The 13,456-nt window shown below is 41.3% G+C and overlaps 1 protein-coding gene across 3 annotated transcripts in view; it reads left to right on the forward strand.

Annotated features, from left to right (window-relative positions):
- The window catches only part of LOC150085736 (synaptic vesicular amine transporter-like), a 318,170-nt gene that overhangs the window by 273,371 nt on the left and 31,343 nt on the right, over positions 1-13,456 (forward strand). The window contains exon 10 of one of the 3 annotated variants that reach the window (XR_016546977.1): positions 9,565-9,662. The exons of the other annotated variants lie outside the window; for them this stretch is intronic. The gene's annotated coding sequence lies outside the window, so the exon portion shown is untranslated. The remainder of the gene's footprint in view (positions 1-9,564; positions 9,663-13,456) is intronic. 3 annotated transcript variants of the gene reach the window in all.

Below are 13,456 nucleotides of genomic sequence, written 5' to 3' on the forward strand. Positions count from 1 at the left end.
TCCTTAGTTTTTCTTTCAGGTGGATGATGTGAGGGAGTGAAGGATAAATTACTGTCAATTGTAATTCCTAAGTATCGTATTTGTTTTGCAAGTTTGATGGTTGCTCCTGCTATCTTTATTTGCGGTGGTCTGTGGAAGTCGAGCACCCATTTCAGTAGAACAGAGTTCGTCTTCCTGGGTGAGATCTTCAACATGTGGAGCTTTGCCCAATCCTGTAACAACTGTATTGTCTGGTTTGCATGAGTCTTCAGACCCGATCCACCATCAGGACCAAATCGTCAGCAGAGGCCTGGCAGTTCACTTCGCCCAATTCCTGAGTCAAGAAGTCGTCAAAGACAATGTTCCACAGGAGCGGCCCCAGGACCGAGCCTTGGGGACAGCCCCTACGGACCCATCGAGACATTTTTCCAAATGGTATTACCACCTCAATTCTTCGCTTAGTTAGGTAATCCTTTATACACTTGTAAGGGTTTGTTGGGAGCGCTGCCTCTCAGAGCTGGCCGAGGACGCTTAGCTACCACAGGATATCGAACGCCCCAGCGAAGTCCACTGTGATGACTAGGAAGTACTTCCTGTCGCATTGCGTTGCTTTGAATATAAGGTTTTGGACTGCTTCTATGGTTGATAATCTCGGTTTGAATCCATATTGTTTTGGTGATACTAGGTTTGCGGCTTTGTAGTGGCTCATAATTCTTTTATGCAACAGCCTTTCGTATAGTTTACTCAGGGTAGTCAGTAAATCTATCGGTCAGTAGGAATCCGGTTGTTCTGGTGGATTGTTAGGGTTCTTCAGGATGTTTCAGATTTGCAGTTTTCCAGGAGGTCGGATATTTCTCCGCTTGCAGATAGCAGTTTAATAGTTTGAGCAGGAGGCCAGGTATGCGTTCCACAGCCTTTTTAATCAGCTCCGGCTCCAGGAGGTCCGGTTCCGGGCATTTCCTATTTCGCATCCGTGCTGCAGCATTTTGTACCTCCTCCATGGTGAAGGGTCGCTCCATTTGTTGCGATGTGTATGCCTCGTTCGCTTGGGAGATTTCTTCCTGCTTGTCACTGCCACAAGCAGGAAGAAATTATTGTATTGAGAATGTTAATAATTAAATCATCCCATGTTGTAGTGATGGATCCTTGAGGCGTTTTTGTTGCCGTCGTTATTTTCCCCCTATGGAGCTTATCTGCGGTTATTTTGTATACCATCCCAGGGGTCCTCATTTCCGGTCACAGGTGAGTATATATTGTTAACAGGAAGAAGGACTCTAACTGAGTTATGATTTGTGCACAGGCACTGTTTGCAGTGCAGAGTGGTGTAATCTTTGTTGTGCTGATTTCTGGGTTTCTGATGATTATTGCTGCCCATGGGTTTTCAGTTTTACAGTAGACCATTTTATAGGATGCAGGGTAACCTGTGACCACACCTGAGCGAACATACGGTTCCTGTAATAAAGCCACATCAATTTGGTTTTCCTCTATTTTCACTTTTAGTTGGTCAGCTACCAGCCTCGCTCTTTGCGCGTTGAGTTGAATTATTTTTATTTCATGGTGGCAGTTTGTAGAGGGGCCTCTATCCATAGTTGATTCTCATTTGGTTTTGGCTTTCAAGTATACCATACAGTTCCCATCCCTGATTGAGTGTTGACAAGGAGCTTTCACTGCTTTGCAGTTTGCACAGACTGGGAGCTGGTCTTTTGCTGGGCAGTCTCTGTACTTGTGCCCTTTTTTGCACAGTGGCCACATGTTAAATCACGCTGGTTGCATGTGTGGCCAAAGCGAAGGCACTTGTAACATTTCGTAACTGAAATATGCTCCGTAAACCTATGGTTTCCCCAGCCTTTGAAAATGCGACTCTGTGTTTCAAAGATTTGCCATGCTCGCGTGGAGAGCTGGATTACCAAATTGACATTTGAATGTGTTTTAGATTTAGTACTGTAATTTGAACTAATGTCTTCTTCCACAGTGTCCTCACGTAGGTGCAGACTTAGGTTTTTGTGGTAAATTTCCTCTTTTAGGTCTTCTGGGGTTACGCCTTGCTGTATGTCAAATAAGAAAATTGAGGGTCCTTTTTTCTTGGGAGGATCTGCCTTTAAACCGTACTGGTCATATTTTCATTACTTAAGATTGTTTGTGCCTCTTCTCTGGAGTTGGTTTCAATTACCACACCTGGGTCTCTAGTTTTCCGCATACTTTTGATCTGGATCGTCTTCATTTGGTCTTTTAGATTTTTTGTTAAGGTCTCCTTTACAGCGTCACTTATGTCAAGCTGCGCGTCTTCTGTCGGCTTAATCAGGATTATATGTGATTCTGTCTTGCTTGTTAGTGTTTTGGTTTGGGGTCCATCTGGTTTATGGGATGCGATGCGACTTTGGCGCCATTCCGCAACGCCTCCGCGAAGGTAGGGGGGCGTTGTTGCATTTGTTTTCCCCCTTTCTGAGGGCGAATCTACCATTTCGCTTGCAGTTTTTCTTATTCGACGTAGACGTTTAAAATCGCCGTCTCCATCTTACTGAATATGGTAATGAGGTCAGTGCGGATAGCAGCAGTAATTTTGTTTGATTATCCCACATACTCCTCAAGCGTCCCTCTGATAGCCATAATTTGGTCAACTGGGGTTCGAGTTAGAGGGGGCAAGTGAGGTTTGGGTTTGCAGCTGGTTCTGGCACTTCGTTTGTTACTTTATTTGCATCTTTGTTCACCTCTTTGCTGATCTCTTCAGTCACGTCCGGGTGCGAGCGAGTCAATTGTTGTGAATCCTTGGGTTCACAACCACTTCTCTTTTCCTTTTCTGGGCAGTAGATTTCGCCTAATCGTAGCTCCTCGACAGATATGTCCGCAGGAGTGGGAGAGATTTGGTCAGTTGTGCTGTCTCTCTCTCTGCGTTGCTTTTGCACTGGTTGCAGTAGTATCTAGCTCGAGCCGTGGAACTTATCTTTGGAATCGCAGATCTTCCGGAACAGCACTCCCCCAGGGTTCTTTTGAAGGGGCCATTACAGATCAGAAAAACTAATATTTTTTCCGCAGCAATCACAAGTTTGTTGGCTTGCGCGACCAGGCATAATGATTATTAAAAGGATGGAGAAATTGGCAAAGAACAAATTCACGGACAATCTTTTATGTCTAGAAGTCTCTGCAAACATTATGAAGGATGTGCATCGTTCTACATTGGTCTCATAAACAAACTGTATGTATCGCCTATAAAGACTACTGTGATATCCTTTAAAAGTTTCTTTGATACAACCCGTCCTCCTATTATTAAACTAGGACAAATATATTTCCATGATCACTTGTCATTAGTCCTTGGGTCTCGTAATAGACTAAGAAATTAAAAAAAAAATCTGACACATAGCCACCAGGAGAGAACAAACACCAGGAAGGTGTGCCCTGGTACCCATCCGCACTAAGAGGAGGCAAGCGAACTAAATGAGAACAGTGACTAACGTCGAGTGACCCGTACTACATATTCAAACTGAGTTTGGGACCATTCAAAAAATTGTCACACGAGTACAAGATTCGGTCGAGCAAGTACAAGTATAATATAAAAGAAGTTTATCAGAAAAGTAAACGTCTGATCGAACAGACGAAAGGGAAAAGACAAGAATAAAAAGGAAATAGAAAAGAGTTTCCATTGATATTTGATCACATATGCAGTCCAAATATAGAGTTGTAGATTTCGTAGGCATTGCAGGAAAAAAAAATTCAGAACTCTGAGGGAATTAAGGTTGCATTGATCTATTAAGAATTCATCTCCAATTATTAGTGGTAATGTTTGCATTTAAAAGAGTTCTTCTAGTAACACATGCTTTACTGAAAAATTTAAAAAGAATTTGTCTTGATAAGGTAGGCCTGGAACCAAGTTGGCAACGGAAGACCTAAGCATTCACGCAAGTCGATGTAACAAGTGCAGTCAAACAAAAGGTGTTTCCTATCTCTTTATGTCCGTGAGGGCTGTGTAGTCCAACTGGTACATTTTATCATCGATGGAGCCGAGTGCTGTAATAAGAAAAGCAGCTGCTAAATTTTTCGAGAATCATGTTTTATTTTTCTTGTTGAAGAAAAAAAAATGTTATCTAGGACAAATTGCCTAGTAATCAAACCCAAAGTGGAAGTGTCCTATCTTGACTGCAAGATATTAACCATCTGGATTGAACACTTAATTTTTTCTTTGTTTATTGTTTATGTCGTTCTGAATACCAATGAAGTTAATGGATCATTCGTTCTGTATATGGTTACAGAAACCACAAGCTAGACGGAGAACAGTGAGAAAATTACCAGCTGAAACTTGTAAAGCTATAGAAGAGACTGCCCTACATACTAAGAATGGCGAGTAACTTGCATCTTTTGAAGTGGCACAGGTGCCAAGCGATTTCTCTGAGCGTTCACTGCGATTTCCTACAAACGAAATATAGTTCTTATTGTAGTTTTAAATGTTTTTCACCAACCTTATGTAGAAATAAAACACAACGAAAACTGGAAACTTGATAACTATGTATTTATAATAAATTATATTTGCCTGTATTTGCAATAAATTATATTTAACTTTACAACTAAAATATATGAAATATCCAAAGAAAATATGCATTAAAATATACTGGGTTAAGAACAATAAAATACATTAAAATATACTAAATTAAAAGCGATAAAACCATAGCTTTCGAAGGCTCCTGCCTTCTTCTTCAGCGGTATTTTCTTTGTTCTGCGGGGCGTCTTTAAATACCTGCAGGTTCACGATACTCAACACGTGTTCCGTTCTCTTGTGTTATGGAATCGGAAGTGGGTCATGTGGAACCGTTCATCCCTTCTGAGGATAGTAGCCTCAAAGAGGGGATGGATCCGCGTTCCTCTATCTCTAATGATCACTGTGGAACAGATCCGCAAACTCTCGAGCCACTTGCGGTTCCAAAACTTATGCGCCCGATCGGTGATGATAGCATCGTCCGATAGATCTCCCCGGAAACTTCATATCTGCCTGCACAGTGGCCCCCAGCTCCTTTTCATTCTCTACCACTGTCAGCGTAGTACCACAGAGTTGATACGTTACTCTGGGGTTACTGCTTCCCATATGTAGTACTTTACATTTGTCAATGTTAAACTCAATTTACCACCTCTCAGCCCATCTGCTAAACTTTTCTAGACCCTGTTGCAGCAGCGTACTGTCATTAGTGTCCTTAACAACCCTGCCAACCTTCGTATTGTCTGCAAACTTGGACATTAAGCCTGATATACCATCATCAATATCATTTATAAATACAGAAAAAAACAGTGGACCTAACACTGAACCCTGAGGGACTTCACTAATGACATTAGTCCACCAAGAGCAGTGTCCATTGAGGAAGAGCACTTTGCCTCCAATCCAATGCCACACTGTTCCAGTTTGTGCAGCAGTCGTCCATGTGCAACAGTATCAAAAGCCTTTCTAAGATCCAAGTATATAATATCAAAGTTATTCCCTGCATCCAGTTCTTTTGTGACCACATCATAGTATCCAATCAAATTGATCAGACAAGACTTCCCCTTATCAAAACTATGCTATGTCTGAGCTATAACTGAAGTCTTGTCTAGATGATGCTGCAGTGCTTCTTTAACCAGTGCCTACATTAATTTCCCTGGAATATTGGACGTTTTGGCCTGCCGACGAGATGGGGCAATAATTGTCGATCTATCTTATTTATTTTGTTTCGCGCTGTTGATCCCATTATTGTGGTTGGGTTTTCATCCCCATTTAAAGTGATATTTTACAGAACTTGGTTCCGCTGCCATCAAGGGAATGCCGCTAAATTTGAATTAATTGGCAGTTTTGAAAATTTATATTAATTGGTATTTGTATTAATTGAAATCTTTTCTAAATTATTTTAGGTGCGCATTTTTTATGCAATTCACTTCGTCTTGATTTATTCCCCTCCTCATTCTTGCTTCATTTCTCCTGTAGTACTGGTTTATTTTCTGTTCTCGACTTGTCTTGCATACGCCTGGCATATTCTTATTTTATATTCAAATTATATATCCTCCCCACCCACAAACTACATTTCAGATTATACCTTTCTATTAATTAATTGACTTTATTGTACTAACTTGCTTAGAAATATTTAAGGAATACTTTAAATTATTGAGAGTTTTTATTTTTATTTTAGTGCATTTCTAGCACTAGAATGGTTACGTGATTAATATGAATTAGGTGGCACCGGAATGGTTATGTGATTATCATGATTATATCTTTCCATTCGATTATTAAAATGCCATATTCGATTATGGCCATCATTAGTAGACAGTGTGTGCTTTAGAAAGAAATCCACAAATCTACGTTAAGTACTCTGTCTTATCTCGATGTTAAGCCAGCTCAATCAGATTTAACTCTCGTAAGGAGTTCTCTCCTTTGTATTATAATATGTTTTCTTTGTAAAATTACCTTTTTGTAAATAATTGTTCAATTTTCCCGGAAGTTTGGGAAACTGTAAGCCCCTGGCTTTATGGCCGTGAAGGGTAATAAAGATTCTCTCTCTCTCTCTCTAATGCTGAACAACTTTTAAAAACCAGTCGGTGTGGGTTATGTGAGTAGTATGTTGTTCAACTGGTCTTAGTTACCAGGAGGCATGATTACTAGGAGGGAGCTCCTAGCGTCCGTCTACGGCACTAAGAGTCAGACCAGACACGGAAGATTGGAACACTTAATAGATAGCATTCGTAGGGGGCCACCAACACTCTGGCCAGGACATTGTATTAGGGTTTTAGGAGCATCGGCGACCAAGGCCATATTGCTCCGTGTATATTGTCTGTACATTGCGTGTGGTCTGAGGTTGATTTTTTTGTTTGCTGGAAGAAAAACTTAAGTTTTCGGGAGAAAAAATCCTGCTACCCTCGTCTGAGACCGAACTTAGCCACGTTGAAAATAATTCCTCTCGTCATCGACCGGACTCGAAGTCAGGTCTTTTCCATCCGGTGTGGGGAGGATGGTGATCCTACCTACTGTGCTACCAAAGAGGGCCTGGCTACGATGTGAGTGAATATGGCGTGAGGGAAGAGTAATATGGATATAGCTTAAGGGTTGGATAACAAGGAAGAGCAAAGGGGATATTAGGGAAGCATACCCCAGACAAAACTCGGGAAGGGTACATAAAGGAGGAACTCTGTAGGAGGGCAGGATGCTCACAAGTGAGCAGAGGTAACGTAGAGAGAACGAACGTAAGTACGCCATCAAGAGCAGAGCACTCGAAGCCACCGAAAGGTAAATGCCACACCAAAGAAGACCTGGTGTCTGCAGGTATCCCATTCCCAGGAGGGCCTGAATCAGCAGTGGTGATTCACCGAGAGAAAGAGAGATCGCAAGAGTAAAGCTCCTGATGCAGTAGAAGTTAAAGCAATCCTACTATGGATAGTAGATCACACAATGTAGAAAGCGGATCCCAGAGTCAGCAAAGGCCTCCTGACAGTCAGGAGTTTGATCCCAGGATGGAGTGAAATGAGTAACTGCTGTCATCATGCCGGGTGGGTAACGTGCCTGCCTGTGAACCCAAAGGTCGCGGGTTCGATTCCCGCCTCGGGCTTGGATTAAAGTACTGCAAAAAAAAAACCTTGGGAGGCGCAATATGGCCACAGAAGCCTATGCGCCAACAACTACCAAAAAAAAAAAAAAAAATACTGCTGTCATTCATACTAAATGCTATCCGTGCAGGTCCCCGGATCAATAGAAAGGTACACTACCGAGAAACATTAATTTCCACTTCGGGGCTAAGGTGGCTTGGCGCCAACAACGGTGTAAAGGTCCAGGAAGCAGGAGGTCAAGTACTGGATTAGTCCGCACTCAGACAAAAGGGTGAATCGGGTCAGTATTGTACAAAAGGACAAAAATCACTCGTAGTGAAGAGTTCGAGATAAGCAGGGAGAGGTTTCACATGATGATGGAGTAGTATCCGAGGAAGAGTATACAGTTTGATGTAAACTCCAGGAGAAACAGGGAGAAGTACCTAGAATTCAGATCCCGCCCAGGAACAAGGTGATCTGGGTCAGCAGAAAGCTACAAGGGTAGCGATCCTACGGTGATCAGGATGTCGACGTTAGCACGGAAAAGTATCTTAGAGATGGTGACGTTAAACTTAGACGTGAATTGTAGGTACCAGTAGGGAAATGATCCTATCTTTAGGTTGTGGTGCTGGTTGATTGAGCTGTCTGAAGAGGAGGGCCACGTTAAGCTGGATCTATGATGCACTTGTTGACAGGAGAGGAGGTAGAGATCAGAGCCTGGTCGATGGTGATTAAGGAAGGGGATAATAGAGCAGTCAGAGGAAGTTCATTAAGCCGTCATTTGAACGCACCAGTTGCAATAATGGAATAACGCCTGGAAGGTTTTTGTTCTGAATAAGAACATGTTCTTATCGTGGGGAAGACAGCTTGAGTGTAATCATCAGCTGGATTCTTAGAATTTACCTTACAAATAATGATGTGCATGATGCCCATTCAGAACAAAGGAGGTCTGGCTTCTGTTCAGATAAGTTTATTAGGTTACTGTATTTAGATCACGAGATCGTTTAAATTATAATGCGGTGTGTTAAGTTTTCTGTTTTGGTAGTCGAAATCAGTTCAAGTGGACGGTTCAGCAAATCTCGCAACACAAAAAATCCTCGCTATATTCATCCCTTAGTATGACGATTTTGGGAGATGTGGAATGGACAAAATCTTCATTATGTGAAACAGGCCATATTGCAGATAATAAGATATTTTATGCTGTGCTTGTTTTTTTCTGTTTTGTCGTTTAGTTTTAGTTAAAATTTTATATTAATGTACGCCCATATATTGTATGTAAGTCATGTAAAAGTCATAGACAAAATAAATTTGTCATTCAGAAATAGAAATTGTCATTCTTTTTATTTTATTATTTTTTTTTTTTTTCAGTTAGCAACATCGTCAGATTTGTGGTGCAGGTAATGCAGAACGTATATGGTGCACTAGTTTTGTATTTTGATTCATTACATTGTTTGACAATCACGACAAAACTTGGCCTTCATACACGTTCTGCATTAGCTGAACCACAAATGATGGTTCAGGTAATTGTTGTTAACAGTCTGCACATGCGCCAGAAATTTTCCATGTTCTTCAGACACTTCCTTTGTTTATGAACGTTTTAACAGTACAATGCTGAACAAAACAGAAGAAAGTAACAACGCACAGTAGATACGCAGATGAATTGTAGAGGTGGAAACGAAGTTGAACATGTGATTCCTCCTTTATATTACTTTGTGGGTAATACAACAGCTCAGTATCTACTTCCCCAAATTGTAGTAAGATATGAGTATTATGGGTAAACTCAAAACCGTATATTTGTAGAAATTGTGACGATATATTAAATTTTAAGAATTTTTTTTTTCGAAATCTATACATAAGTCGATTGCAAAGAGCTGATATAAAAGTGGAGGTAAAAATCATTTTGGCCAGTGTTAATATACAATTTAACTAATTTTAATAAATTGAACCATTATTAAATTTAATCATTAAATAAAGATAATTATTTAAAAACATTTCGATTGTTGAAAAATCTCTCGATTACTAATCATTCGATTATGCCCATCACTAATCTCTCCACAGATACGTTTCTACATCCCCTTCCCCAACCACATTGGCTTCATTCTAGAAGGACCATGTACAATAAGGAAAAAGAGTCGCCATACTGAAAACCATCCAAGGTCTGAACTTATAATTTAATATATAAACTCTAGGAAAATACTTAAACATTTTCCTTTATGAGGTGGTGTCCACCTTTTCTACCATATATTCATTATCTTCTCACTATATATTCTTTCCTTTATATTCTGAATTTACTTGTGCGCATGAAACTATGCCTACATTTCAACTGCCCCTGCTGTTATCTAAAGAGTTTCAGTGATGCTCTACAGTACATTGTTTATTGCCAGTAGTTCTAATATTTGCACTGAAAAAAAAAAAGTTTCCTCAGTACATTGTTTGACATTAAATAAGGCACTGCTGTTATTGCACAAGAAGTGGTAAACTACATCCCGGATTAAATTTAAATACACTCCCTTCTAGCTCTCCCATCACTCTTTCAGATTTCCTAACTTTAAAGGATAAGTTGCTAATGTTTTATTTGATATTCTATTTGCTCAAAGAAGGTAATCTTTCATTTCCCATAATTACGAATTGTTTGAGATAAATACTGATCATTTGTATACCTCTATTTGCCACTGATATAGCCGCCACACGGCAAGGCATGAGTTCTATAATGCCTATAAACGTCGCAGGAATCATTTCGCTAGGATTGAGTTCCGTTGATCTGCGATAATCTGTGGTGGGCAATCTAAACTTCTGTCGATCCACGGAATCTTGCAGATGTTCTATGGGATTCATATCCTCATATCCGGCGAAATCGGCGGCTAAGGTAACACCTCGAAGTCACTTTCATGTTCGGCGAACCACTCTCTAACAATATCGGCAACGTGGCAGGCTGCATTAACCTGTGCCATTTCAAAGGGTCTGTGTGGGTAGCACAGTGGTATCGTCACCATCCTCCAGACACCGTGTAGAAAAGGGCTGGGCTCGAATCCCGTCGATGACGAGAGGAACTTTAATGAGCTTTTTTCACTCCGTGGCGGAGTTAGTTGGTCTCAGGCGTAGATAGCAAGGTTTTTCGTCAAGCAAAACAGACAAATCGACCATAGAATACATGCAATTAACAAACATAAGACACACAGCACGGAGGATGAATTTCATTATTCGGGTGGCCTTAAAATAGTTTTTTTTTTCTTTTTTTTTTTTTGTTTCATTTCAAAGGGAGCCAATGACACCTTTTATAGTGGCAATGCACTCTGCAAAGACTCAGGGAGCATGAAGTCTTGGACCCACTACATCTGCTATTTACCAGCTACTTCTCTTACTGAACACTTCTCGTCAGATCCAACGAACTAAAAGTACGTTGTTACCAGAGGCTGCCCGCAGGGCCATACTAGGACCCCTACGTTGGACAGTGGTATTTGATACTTGGCTGAGAAGAGAATATCTAAACCCCACTTTCCTGGCGTACACGAATAACCTTACCGTGCTGTTAGAGGGTAACTCTAAACCCCAAATAAAACAACAAATCAATGAAATCGTGAGAGACCTCCAGAATTGGGGTACCCAGCATAAGTTACAAATATCCTACAAACAGGACAGCACAGATGCTCATCAAGGGAAATTGGATCCGGTGAGGCCGCCCGCTGTTAAGTATAATGGCTAATCCATTAAAAACATGGCCAGCATCAAATACCTTGGAGTAATCCTTGATTGTAGAATCTCTTTCCTCTCACATATCGAGTATGTCAAAAAGTCATCTGTGACATAAATATAATAATATTACTAAGGAGGGGTGGGGCCTTAAGTCTCGAACTCTAAATTTATATTACAAGTTTCTCGTGCTATCAAACCAAACTATTATATTAGGATCACCCGTAAGGTATTGCATATGCCCATGTGTATCTTGTCTGTAAATTGCGTGTGATGTCTGGTCGGTTTTGCTGGGTGAAATCCCAGTTTCTGGAGGGGAAAAACCCTTGCTATCTACGCCTGAAACCGACTAACTCAGCCAGGGAGTGAAAAAAGCCCATAAAAGTTCCTAGCGTCATCGACGCTAGGAACTTTTCCACCTGGTGTGGGGAGGACGATGACGATACCACTGCACTATTCGTGCTACCAATAATAACATACGGAGCAGGGGGGAGAGTCAACATGTGGGGAGATTCTGAGATTTCTCACAGTCGTGGCTGGCTGTGAAAAATCAACTACAATAGGTCCAAAGTGCCGCCCTCCTAGCAACAACAAGGTCCTGCAAGACTACCTCCACCTTTGCACTGCAGATCCTTATCGGAAAGATTCCAATTGATCACCAGATCAAGTTTCTCCGCAACAGGAACATACAGGATAACGCTCATAACATCCACAGGAAGATCACCATATCTGCTAAACAAGCCCTGAGTAGGCTAAGAAGGCTGTTAGTCTCCAGTTGGCAGGAAAAATGGAACAACACACAGCATTCACCTATAAATTCTTATCAGTAGTAACTAACAACTTCAAAAACTGCGTTAATGTTTCAATCCAGGTCTCCATGTCCTCTTATTAGGCCACGGTAGCTTCGATGAAAAACTCAGCAGCATGGGTCGCACAGACACTCCAGGTTGCACCTGTGGAAACAGTGAATCCTGGGACCACCCGAAGTACGACTGTCACCTATGCATGGGCATCGGACACAACTTTAAATTGAGACTGACTGATACACCAAAGACCAAGCACCGGAAATAATTGCAACCAAGGTTAACTTTATAGCCTTCCGTAGGTTTGCGAGCGTCCTATTTAAGCATAGGGCGGCATTTACCCGAGAATAGAAAAAGAAAGAGTGTAAATAGAAATGCCCATCATTTCTGGCAGGAGGAAAGTCGTGGCCAAAACAATTACATCGCCCAAATCCTCAATCCTGAAAGGTGTGTTTATGCGGTCCAAAGGAATGCAACCCTAAACTCGGGATTAACCTAATGACAAGATGGATAGTTACTGTCTCTCTATATACTGCAACGAAGGTGCTGACCATTACAGAGCATTCAAAGGCCTGGTGGAGTCCAAAAGTCTCTGAAAGCTTCCACGTCAAAAAGAATATGCACAAGAGGTGGAAAAACTCCGGCTCCCCTCGGACAGAACAGCCTTCTCTCCCGAACTAGGGCGCTTTTTATTAGGAACAAACGGGAGGCAATAAAACTTCAGGAGGCCCTTCCTTCCATAGAAGCGAACGCCATCAACATGAGTAGTTGGTTCGACTATATAAATAGGTTCATGGCTCAGCCAGAATCCACTACACCAATGGAATTCCCAATCAATCTGATTTCAATAAACCCTTAAATTCAGTTCAACTCACCAAATATCAGTTGATCGATGTCTAGCGCATACGGCCACATCCGGCGCCGACGGGATTCCTCAGTACATTTATTGCTGATCCCATTCTGCCATTATTTAACAAAATCCTTCATCAAAAATTGTTCCTTCCGATATGGCATGTTTATCGATTAAGACCGCTGCCAAAAATACGCTCTGCTTCTGAGCCCTGTCACTTCTGTTCGATTTCTTCTGAATTCATTCAGAAGAAATAGAACAGCCTTAGGGTCAATCCAGTACTTGAGGCCACCCCAAACCGTTTAAAGTTATCCAGTCGATTCTTACCCGTGAAAATGCTGGGACATACACTCCTTGGGCAGCGATCTCTACAAGTTTGCAGTCGATAGAAGTTATAGGCAGAACTTACTCCATCGACTTCCTTCTCAGGACTACGAGAACATGGATTTGTTCTCTAACATAGCTATTTTCACTGAAGAACTAAGCCAAACCCGAAATAGACATCAGCCTTATTGACATTACTTGATGGATATCATCTCCATCTTAGGACATGATAAAAATGTTGTTGTAGGGTTTTAGGAGCTAAAACCCTACAACAACAACACAC

The sequence above is a fragment of the Mastigoproctus giganteus genome, chromosome 5, assembly GCF_048544385.1.
Source record: "Mastigoproctus giganteus isolate SK-2022 chromosome 5, ASM4854438v1, whole genome shotgun sequence".
Taxonomy (NCBI): domain Eukaryota; kingdom Metazoa; phylum Arthropoda; class Arachnida; order Uropygi; family Thelyphonidae; genus Mastigoproctus; species Mastigoproctus giganteus.